This window comes from Adiantum capillus-veneris, chromosome 21 (genome assembly GCF_014529385.1).
Source record: "Adiantum capillus-veneris isolate H3 chromosome 21, ASM1452938v2, whole genome shotgun sequence".
NCBI lineage: Eukaryota > Viridiplantae > Streptophyta > Polypodiopsida > Polypodiales > Pteridaceae > Adiantum > Adiantum capillus-veneris.
The window spans coordinates 11,730,200-11,740,301 of record NC_140951.1 but is presented as its reverse complement, the minus strand read 5'-3'; positions in this window follow the sequence as shown (position 1 = coordinate 11,740,301).

Below are 10,102 nucleotides of genomic sequence, written 5' to 3'. Positions count from 1 at the left end.
ATTCTTGTTGAGACAAATCAAGGCATTTGGACCCAAGCAATTATTGCAGCTTTGTTAGAAGCATCCAACACCAGTAGCCATTTTCATTTTCTCCATGTGCATATTTTCCATTCACTATGTATAGATAGACGAACTCTCTATACGAGTTTCAATTTGTATATACTATTTTACTTGACGTGTTTTGAGGGACCATCCATTTATTTCTAAAACCTTAAGCATATAAGTGAAGTGTAGATCATGTGAAAAGGGAAAGATCATTCTGTGAGAATAACATAGAGTAGAGAAGGAGAAGGAGAAGAAGGAGGCTATGGAGGTGGAAGCTTGGAGCCACATGTACTTGCTTCAGGAATCAATGAATGCAAGCATTGAAATTAAGTCCTCTTGATTTTCATTAAACTTGTGTATTAGTGTCCTAATGTGTGAGTAAGAACTAATCGCAATATATCTTTTGATTGTCTATTGTGTGCTTGACTATGGTGTTTTGTGCATGATTAGAGTAGGATTCATCTAGACATCACTCTAATCGTACCTCGTAAGCTTTGGTGAGATCGTGTTCAGGATGTGCCCACAAAGATTAGTAGAGAAAGCAACAAAAAGCATTTTGTGGTTAGCATAAGGGTTAATGTATGTGACACCACTAATCCCATTTATTGATTCTCTCTTCTTCTTATTCTAAATGACCTCTTATTTTTCCCCACCCTCTCCCAATTTAGTGCTCTCACACAGTCACCTATGAGTGATGCTTCCATGCCCTAGCCAAAACTTTACCATCTCCAGATTGACTTTTATGCTAATTCATTGCATCTATGCTACAAGGGAGCCAACATTTGGCACCATTGTCAGGAATGGTGGATATTTTTAAAGTAAGAATGAGTGTTTAGGAGTAGGTTTAGGTGTTGTTATCAACAACTATCAAATATCCCAATCCGATTAATCCTATATCCTAATTGAGGTGGTGGTGATTTGGCCATTTTGTCCCTTGGACCACCATCTGTAACACTTGCCACATGTCACTTCCTAGGTGAGAGTCCATCCAATGTTAAATCCTAGCCAGCTGTAACTAATTACCACCAGTGACATTATAGCCATGTCACTATCCAGGCAGATGTTTTTCCAATGTGAACTCTTGACCAAGTGTAACTACCTGCCGCCAATGACACTATAGCCCTGCTACAGGTTGCCCGCCACAAGACCACTCACCATCCTGGTGAGAGAGAATAATGAAACTAGAGATAATATCATAACTAGCATGAGCAATGTAGCCTAGTCTGACTAACAAAGTTGAGGTGTGGGGAAGATATTGAGTGTCATGGAGAAAGGAACCACTCGTAAAGTGTAGATATTTGCAGAAGATGATGAAGAGGTTCGGGAAGCCCTGAGCAAAATTCGAGGAAGTCACCAAGATAGTGTACATCCAGGAAAAAGGGTGGGAGGTTGGCACCTAGGAAAAGTTCTTGAAAATGCCAAAAAAATAAATGGGGAGCTAGGGTGGATGGGAGGGAGGGTCGAGGAGGTGGGTAGGGGACTAGGAGTTGGTGTTGTCTAGGGAAGAGGGAAGGGGCTGGGTAGGGGCGAGAGGGGGAGGGAGGGTGGTGAGGGGCAAGGGGGGTGGGTAGGGGTGAGAGAGGGGGTGGGTAGGGACGAGGGGTGATGTAGGGTGGTAGGGGCAAGGGGGGAGTGGGTAGGGGTAACAGGGGGAGGGAGGGTGGGTAGGGGGGGCAGAGAGGGGGTGGTTAGGGGCAAGGGGGGGTGGGTAGGGGCAAGAGAGGGGGGATGAGGAAGGTACTTCACACAAAGCACATTCCCTAGGAATGAAAAATTGATGATGGGATCCTCCGCAGATGACGATAGAGCAACAAAGGTTAGGTTTGTGATGTCATTGGATGGGAGGTATATAAAGTCATATCATGTGGAGCTACAAAAGAGATCTTTGGATTGCATGCGGGTCATGCTGCTTCATCTTCCTGATGTTAAGAATGAAAACCAGATCAAGAATGACATACATTGCTTGTCCTCTAGCCAGCGGTGTTTTGTCACAGAGTTTGAGAGGAATCTTTCCACCACAAGTATGTGATCTGGTTCTATACCTTTTAATGGGAGAGAGGATTTTATTGGGTTTGCCTATCTACTCGGGAAGAGAGGTAGAGAACTGAAGGCTCCTGATTTTTGGACGAGAAAGCTGATGTTGACCTATTCTAGGTTTTGAAAGAAACCTGCCTTTCGTGGCATGCCGATTCCATATGGGAGGATCATATTGCCATACACTCACTGGTCTTCCCAAAAGTTTGACAAACCAATCTCTTGCAAAATCATCAGAGCTTGCCTCTTATGTAAGTGCGAAACGGGCTAATCTTATCTTCTATGACATTGACCATAGAAAATATGATTTTCTACTAGGCAATTGTTCTAGCAGAATTGGATGTGCATCAGGATCATCGAGTTTGTCTCCTTGTACTAGGTCTAGAGATGACACTGCTAAAGATTTCTTTGTTGGTGAAGAAGGTGCCGCATAGAGACATTATGAGTTGGTGTTACCTCAATCTTGAGATCAATATCGTTTTGTTGTACCCTGCCGTGGGGAAGCTTGGTGAAGGGTAGTTCAGCAGACATAGATGAGGTTGAGGTTGAGGTGTGTGTGAACTCTTAGAGATCCTCCACACTGGCTGTTGGCTCAGGTGTCTCATTGGGCTCAGGTATTGTAGGAAATTTGGAAGAGGGTGTATCCTCACACAAAGGTTGAATAGAGACTCCTTAATAAGGCATAGACTTAGTGGCTTCCAACCACTCCAACAAGTTTTCTTTTGACCCATCAGGTGGAGTGGGCTCATTAGGAAATTTTGGAGGTCATTTGGAGGGCCTTCTAAGAAAATGTATTTTTCACACTCTCTCTCTAGAAAATATGGTGAATAATAGAGACGGGTCTGTCATGGTAAAAGTTCAAAAAGTGTACTTTAAGTAGATTCTTTACCCTTCAGAACATTCGTCCATAATGATTGAGGAAAAATCTTCTTTTCTGTTGCATTGAATGAACCTCGTCAACATGGAGGGAATGAGGCTAACATGGAGGGACGAAGCTGCAGCCACCTATTCACTTTTCATTAAACCTGCACCTTTGGCTAATGGCGCAATCCTCAAATGGCACAAATGTTACACAGAAATGAGCCAAATATCACCTTCACATTGATTTGGACAACGAGTACCAACCATTGATTAAGCGGAGTAAAGCAAACACACATATACCTCCCGCATCCATAGACACGCTCAAATCTCAGGGAGCTAAACACATAGATATTTGGATGAGAGGCTCTCTCTATCCTAAGAAACCAATGACTAATGCGTCTCCAACATTTGTCAATCCTACAAGCTTATTGACCTTTGCTGGTGATGGAGAAAACGGCCTTCTGGGTTATTGTAAATCTCTTACAAGGCAAGCCGAAACTTATAAGGGCATTCTCTAAGCTCAACAATGTGAGATTGTTCGTCTTTCACATTTGCATTCTACATATCAGGTTACCATTTTGCAACACAAAACAGAGGTACAGGAACTGAAAGGAAAGGTACGAAGTTGTCAAATGAAGGACACCATCTTGGGCGATCATATCCGAAAGAAGAAATTGCGCAATCTTGAAACATTGCAGGTTGCATCCGGAGGTCTCAAGAAAAGAATCTGAGCATTAAGGTGATGCTTGTTGGTTGACTAAATAGTCTTAGTTAAATAAATTTTTTGTTTTTCTAGTTATGCATTGTTTTCATGTGCCTAAATAGTGTTAGTTAAGTAAATTTTCTGTTATTTACGTATGCATTGTCTTCATGTAGAGATTCAATCTATCCTGACAAGGAAAACATTGACCCCAAAGCCAATATAGGAAAGAGATTGAATCCACTTATAAGTAGAAGCCTTGCAGTAGATATAGTACATGACAAGAAGTTTAAGGTCCTACAGCGAAATGTAGTGGACCGCTTTATTTCAAAGAACTCAGTGCCTCCAAAAGAGATACAAGTCACACTTGATTCACTTGGTGTAAGACAAAGAGGATATTTGGCTATACAAAAATCTGTCTCATCCATCTTTGTTAAGAAGGGAATAAAATCCAAACTTTTACCATCATCCTCAAGTGTTTGGAAAGAGAGTCTTCAGCTTAACGATGCACATGGAGAATATCTTGGACAACCGTTTCATATTAAAGCAACTTACAGTGGCCATGGAGCAAACATGGCATATGATGAGTTCAGTAATATTTTTATTGACGTGCAGATGTTGTAGAAGAGAATGGTGGAGTTTTACAACATCACATTTGAAGAGTCACGAGGGGTTTTATATTTTTTGTTGAAACTAGATGAGTGTGAGCTTGTTAAAGACAAGAAGCTAGAGCGTGTTACTATTACTTTAATGAATAGAGCCCTCTCAAAGTGTCCCACTGATGATCCTTTGTATTTTAGTGTTTAATCAGAATCTAACATATGGTGACTTGGTGCTTTTGAGGTAAGCGAGATTCTCAACTGAGCTCAAATGTTCACATCTACTTAAGTCTCATTTATTTTGTGTTGCAGGTAAAGAAAGAAGATCATGACATTCTATATTGGGTGTTCCATCAAACTAATGTTCCAAAGGTGATTGATCGACATACTAACGAGGGAGAGGTACTACGTCTAGATGGAAGGGGAGACTTTCAAGTTCAATGGCATCTTGCAGGTGACCTCAAAACATTAAAGTGCATGTATAATTGTGGAATGGGTACAATGGCAAAGTCTTCGTGTTTGTTCTACATGGAGCCTGCAAAGGTCATGGACCCAAAGTGGTGGAGAAAAGCTCCAACACGTCACATTGAGGACCCTGCTTTTCAACGGGTTTTGAAAATACCACTTGTGAATGTCCATATCTGTACAATGCATGCCCTTTCTAGAATTGTGGAGAAATTGGTCTACTTATATATTGGGTTTGCTTGGAAAATCAAGAACTCAGCAGAGCGATAGGTGGCCATGTAGTGCTTAGAATTGGTACTGTCGGATATGGGGCTTCATGGTGGCAATGTGAAAATCCAGCGGGATGAAAAGAGATCAACTGCTGAGAAGGATGTCCCATACAAACCATCCATCGGTGGGGTGAAGGCACGGAGGTTTTTATCTAAACCCCAAGGAATACGAGATCCAAAGCTAACAAAACATGGAAAAATATATAACACATCTTATGTTAGCAAGGTAGAGTATCAGAGCTGGAAAAAGCTACATATTGCAGTCAAAGATCAAGAACCAACTACTCGTAACGCGAAGGTTGAGGTTTGGCGATCGATAGACATGCTATTTTTGATGTGCGACAAAGATGATTGGTCACAAGGTGATATGAACAAGTTCAAGGAGAATCTCAACCTTCTCAAGAAATTATTCAAGACAACATGGACAGATACCCAGATTACTCACTACATGGTATTATTGTGTATTTGATTCTCTTTTATGTGTAACTATGTGAGTGTAAAACATTCTAAGTAATTTGTTTTCATATCCAGCACATCATTTTCAATCATTTACCATATTTTATACAAAAGTATTCGAACCTAGCCATATGGAATACCCAAGGGATGGAAAAGTCTCATTACATGGCCAAAATGCGTATTTCAGGCACACACGACATGGTGGCTCTCGAATCAAGGCTAACACTTTGAGAGAACTATTTTAATGGTTCTATCGTAGAATCATTCATTGAATTCAGGCAAAAGAAGTCTTGGTCTCTTCATCAACAGCACAAGCCATCAGACATTTACAACAAAATAAAATTAAAAGATCAATGGCATACAACAACTCCGGTGCTCGTGAAGGTCAACGAAGGTGGAGAGAGACAATGGTGTATGTGAATCACAAGTGGAGAAAGATGCTCTGAGTGGATGACATTTTACAAAATTTTTATATTTCTATAATACATGATCTTATACAATTGCTACTTGAAGTGTTTCAAGGTTTTGAAGGTTCAATTTTGTTTTTTGGCACATCACCCTTGTAACAAATCATGAGATGTTTGCCATACTCTAAAAGTCCATCCGGGTTTTTTCTGCCAAGAGCTAGTGCCATTGTTGTGTAAGTGTAGTAATACGCTGCCCGACCACCTGTATAGCCCGGGCAATAACCAAAACAATCTCTGGCAAACACGCACTTTTGGGTAGCACGGGTCCACCCAAGAAGCGTGATAGTGTCTTTAATGTGTAAGTTGCTATTGTACCCTCTTGTGACATTCCATTGTGAAATACTATTATCGATGACTCGCAAAGCTTTGAAAGGTACTGTGCTAGGGCCGCATCCCTTCCACAATATTCTTGAGTTCGCCGTCGAAGGAAGTTATCCTTGTCAACAATCCAAGACTGCACATATCATGTCTGAGTAAGTGACAGACACACACACACACACACACAGAGTTACCATGAAGCTCTCATCCTGCAAAAAGAGGTTTTCCTGCCCAGGTCCACAGATGTAGTTGACTCGTGGCCTGAATGGTTAAACCAATCCTCCACTTCTTTGTGACTTGTTGATGGTCTTAGGCTTTGTCTTATTGCTTGGAAGGTGGCTTCATCCGGTAGTGTCTCCTTGTATTTTTCAGCTTTCTCAAAGTAGCTTCGGAGGAATTCCATTAGATTGTTGAATGTTTCCATTGCCTCATCATCACTACTATCCTCTGAAATAAATCCACTCCTCTCCTCTTGGATTCTAGAAATGATAGCTAGGGAGAAGTCCTCCCTTAATAAAAGATGCTTTGCACATCATGTAAAAAGATATAGGTCCTGTCTCCAATCCTGAACTCAAGCATAGCAGGCAAAATCATCTGAGCATGCTTCTCAATGAAGTTACTGACATCCAAGGATAGTTTGATTTCTGTTGTTTTCACAGAGAGCATCTTACTTCTTTGAACTTCAATTGCCTCAACCTCAAGGTCCACTGTATCTTCAACCTCCTCGACTTCTTGTATGTGTGTTGTCTCCTTGCATTCATCGTCTGGTGCTGCATCTTGCTCCTCTATCACCTCATCAGGATTATGCATGAGGAATCCAAACAGGATGTTCAGGTAAATCATAAAGCCAAAGGATTCCTGAATAAGTTTGTACTCTTTTTGGTGCAAAGGGCAAGCTGAATGTCGGCAAGTAGGTGGTAATTCCCTATACTTCTTCAGTCCCTGTCCTTTTCCACCACAGTTATTTAAATGAACCACAATCATACTGGGCAGAACAACCCTTCCTACTTGCACCATAAGTTCAAATTGATCCCTATAGGGCTGCAAGAATTCACTGTGCTCAGCTAAAAGGTCTTCAATATCAAATTTTGAGTTAAACATAGAATGAACTAGATCATATTTGTCCCCAGCACCACACGATGCTGCAAAATCAAACAGCCTCTCATTAGTTACAGCTGGCTTTTCCAGAGAAGGCACATCCTCTATGGCTTTACCTTTACTTGCACAAGGACTGCTTGCTGGGAGATGTGCATATCTGAGAAGTCTATATTCCTCTTTCTTGTATTTTTCTTGACAAGTACTGTAGAGGGTGAGGGATACTCTTGGCCAGCCGACCTCTCTGACTCATCTTCACAAATTGACTCTTCTTGATCAAAGTCCTGACAAAAGTCAACAGTTCTTTTGACAAAAATGCTAAGCAATTGAGCCTATAAAGGTTGGAATCTTGGCACAAGATCTGGGTCCAGTTTTAGTCTCTTCTACCTACTAGACCTTAATCCTATTCATTAGTAAACAATGTCAAGTCTTTGTTCTCTCTCTCTCTCTCTCTCTCTCTCTCTCTCTCTCTCTCTCTCTCTCTCTCTCTCTCTCCAACACACACACACACAAACTCTCTCTCTCGCTCTCTCTCTCTCTCTCTCTCTCTCTCTCTCTCTAAAGCACACCAAAACACACACACACACACACACACAAAAACTCTCTCTCTCTCTCTCTCTCTCTCTCTCTCTCTGTGTGTGTGTGTGTGTGTGTGTGTGTGTGTGTGTGTGTGTGTGCCTCTCCACAGTACTAAAGGCGTGTATAGAGACTTCCAAAGAGTACTTAGTTGTCTCTGCGCGCCTTTAGTACAGAGAGACAAAGAGAGAGATAGATACACACAGAGAGAGAGAGTGTATCTGTGTGCGCCCCTCTGTCTATGTGTGTGTGTGTGTTCAACAGTATGGATTTTTTTGCTTCCACACACACACACACACATACATACACACACACACACTGCTAGCTATTGTTAGAAATAGAGAGAGAGAGAGTGAAAGAGATGACCTTTTGTTGGGAGAGTTTGCAAAAACTCCATGGGAGCCGTTTGCTCCATTGCTCTCTCTCTCTCTCTCTCTCTCTCTCTCTCTCTCTCTCTCTCTCTCCCTCTGTGTGTGTGTGTGTGACAGTAATGAGTCTCCTCTCTCTCTCTCTCTCTCTCTCTCTCTCTCTCTCTCTCTCTCTCTCTCTCTCTCTCCCCCTCCCTCTACACACGTATAACGATAACACCTGGCGACGCCCCAGGTGTTGATTAAAATAGAATCTAGATGTGCATGATGCCGCATGTTCGACCATTTAATGCGGCCGAATACATTAGTACGTGACACCTAAAAGGTATGAGAGAGAAAGAGAGACACCGAGAGAGTCAAAGAGAGTGAGATAAAGAGAAAATGAGCATGCGTCTGCGTCTGCGACAGAGAGAACCTGAAAAAGAGAGTAGGTTTGGCGTCTCCTACCAAGGTTTGGCCTTCTCTCTCTCTCTCTCTCTCCATCTCTCTCTCTATCTTTCTAAAAGGTCTCCCTGTGCCTCTCTCTCTCTGTGTGTTTCTTTCTCTATCTTTCTTTCTCTCTCACAGGAAATTTCATATCTCTCTCTTACACACACACACACACTCACTCACACACAGAACCTCCGCGTGTGTGTGTGTGTGTGTGTGTGTGTGTGTGTGTGTGTGTGTGTACTAAAGGCGTGCGGAGACAACCAACTACTCTTTGGATGTCTCTAAGCGCGCCTTTAGTACTGTGGAGAGGCAAGGAGAATGACTGAGAGAGAGAGAGAGAGAGAGAGAGAGAGTGTCTGTGTGTGTTTGTGTGTCTGTGTGTCTGTGTGTGTGTGTTCTGGTCTGCTTTGGAGAGAGAGAGAGAGAGAGAGAGAGAGAGAGAGAGAGAGAGAGTGTCTTTCTCTTTCCTTTTCACTAACGGCGCGCGGAGGTGTATTTTATGGTCAAAAAATTCTTTCACGCGCGCCGTTAGTAATGGGATGAGTTTTGGTGAGAGACAGGGAGAGTTTTGTGGATGGAGAGAGAGAGAGAGAGAGAGAGAGAGAGAGAGAGAGAGAGAGAGAGAGAGAGAGAGATAGAGTTTGAGAGAGAGAGAGAGAGAGAGAGAGAGAGAGAGAGAGAGAGAGAGAGAGAGAGAGAGAGACTCTTCTATTTGTATACAGTGGAATGGCTAGAGCAAAGGCCACTGCAAGGAAGGTGGGCAAGGGACCAGGGTTAGTAGCTAAGGCAAGTAGCAGATCTGAAACTCCAAAGAAGAGACTTGGAAAACCAAGTAAAATTTTGAAAGGTCCAAGGATGAAGAAGTTACAAAGCTGTATGGGACTTTTCAGAGAAATCAAGAAGGCACATAAATGTGTTGATTTGTGCATACCAAAGCTGCCCTTCGAGAGGATGGTGAGGTCCATTTGTGAAGAAGCTACCTGGGGCACTAAAAGGTGGAAAGTGGTTGCATTGATGGCTCTATAGGAAGCAGCAAGCAACAAAGATACTCTACTTTCAATGAAGGATGGTTTGCTTAGAGAGATACCATTTATAGATGGATCCAGAAATCTGGCTCTGGATACAATGGACATTAATATATTGTTGAATCCATATGCTCAGATATCAAATACAATTATCTACGTTTGTCTTAAGTAAGTTCTAATATTTTGCTAACTTTGAAAACTCAAATGATAGGTGTACTAAATCAGGTACACTCCCTGCAATTTGATCAAAAGTCAACTTCCACCTCACACCCACACGGAGGTGTTTCTTCTTGATCCACAAATGTCTGTGATTATTAGACAGAAGAACAGTCCATCTGGCACATTCGAGAGTTGGTTTCTCCATTGTGCTATGCTGGACGTAATTGTCATCA